Source organism: Acyrthosiphon pisum, chromosome A2, assembly GCF_005508785.2.
Source record: "Acyrthosiphon pisum isolate AL4f chromosome A2, pea_aphid_22Mar2018_4r6ur, whole genome shotgun sequence".
NCBI classification, from domain to species: Eukaryota; Metazoa; Arthropoda; class Insecta; order Hemiptera; family Aphididae; genus Acyrthosiphon; species Acyrthosiphon pisum.
Genome location: NC_042495.1, coordinates 101,481,378 through 101,483,044, shown reverse-complemented (window position 1 = coordinate 101,483,044; position 1,667 = coordinate 101,481,378). Strand labels below are relative to the sequence as shown.

At 30.5% G+C, this 1,667-nt stretch overlaps 1 protein-coding gene across 14 annotated transcripts in view; it reads right to left on the bottom strand.

Annotated features, from left to right (window-relative positions):
- LOC100569092 (putative leucine-rich repeat-containing protein DDB_G0290503) overlaps window positions 1–1,667 on the bottom strand; it is an 89,342-nt gene that overhangs the window by 11,650 nt on the left and 76,025 nt on the right. The gene's annotated exons all lie outside the window — the stretch shown is intronic.

Genomic DNA, 1,667 nt, shown 5'->3' with positions numbered 1-1,667 from the left:
GATTTGTGGGTAAGGCTCGAGGTTTTTTGTGATAAAATTAGGTCGGCGGTGGTCAATGTCAAACATGCAAGTGTTAGCTTTGAAAACCAAAATTTCACTCTACCCGACATCGGTAAGTATACCCCACCTAGTTGCATCATGTGGAAAGGCATGCAGGGGGGGTTCACTTGTACCATGGCATTTTATCGGGGATTGGCAAAGGTATTATTTCTAGGGGCGAGGGCCCAGATATGCCAACAGCAGTAGAAATCATAAAATCTTCAAAAATAAAGAAAGAAAGCAAGAATATATTTAACATACATAGTTTATAATATAACAATTTTATTTCCTCAAATTATTGCATATAAATACAGTTATTTCACGTTTCTCCAACTGCGATAAATGTTGACGTATATCGACCATAACATAAAATAACCCAATAATATAAATTTTAATTTTTTCAATTCCCACATTTCTGCCAAGTCCCCCCAGTTCAAAAGTCATTAATTAGTACTGAGCATATATAATTTTTAGAAAATATTATAGGAGGGGCTTTAGTCCCCCCAAAATAATTTGTCTATTTGAGCCTATGAATATAACTATAATTTTGTTTAGTATATTTCTAAATACTAAACTATTTTAGAAAATATTATCTTATATTTTTTTTCTGAATTGGATAACCAGTGGATACCTGAGTAGTTAGTATATAGTATATACCTAAATACCTTTATTGTATTTTTAAAATTTGGCAAAATTAATTAAAACACAGTTACTCAAAAAGTTGTGAATTTGTATAATTTTTCATTTGGGAGATGTTAACCTCACTATTACATCAAAAAAACCTAATAGGTTCGAATATTTAAAAACAATGAATTTGTTTACGATGTTTAGCTATCCGTCCATCCATATTTTATACGTATTACGTCTTATTAGTTATTACTTATTACCCATACCGGCTACCTACACCAGCTGTGCAAATTTGTATTGACTTAGTACCTTGTACCTATATGCACCTGAAGGCTGTAGAAATAATACAAACAGTACATTCGAGCTTATGTAACTTTCATAAATATATCCCATAAGTTAATAGTTTTTAATATAATTCTCAGTATATATTTTATGATATAAAATTGAAACTTTTTCAAACCACCCAAAAATCTTCTAAGCATATTAACTAAGAATATATGCTCAATGAACCTTCATTCTTTAAAAAAACCGACAAAAAACATAGAATAATAAACCATATTTTAACAAAGATACGTAATTAAAATGACAGATAAACAACCAATTTTCACATTTAAATCGATAATACACGGTGTATAATTAAAGACCGCTAAAATTGTTTTCTCAAAACAAAATTTCCGTATAAATTAATTACTGAGCGTTGCGAACGAAACAAATGTGCCAAATACCGGAAATCACTGTTCCGACTGATTATTGTAATACTATATAAAGATACCTAGGCACCTATACAGTAGATATACATCATCATGAACCGGATAAAAATAAAAACCTAAAAAGTAATGGTCACAACTCACAATAACCGAAGTAATATTCTATTCACAAATTGACGAAATCATTTTAGATTCTGAGCTGAGCAATGAATGTGATTTTACAATGATGATGATGTTTTTTTTTGTGTGTGTCTGTCATCACCGTCCGGGGTAGTATATTAGCATAAACTTTCT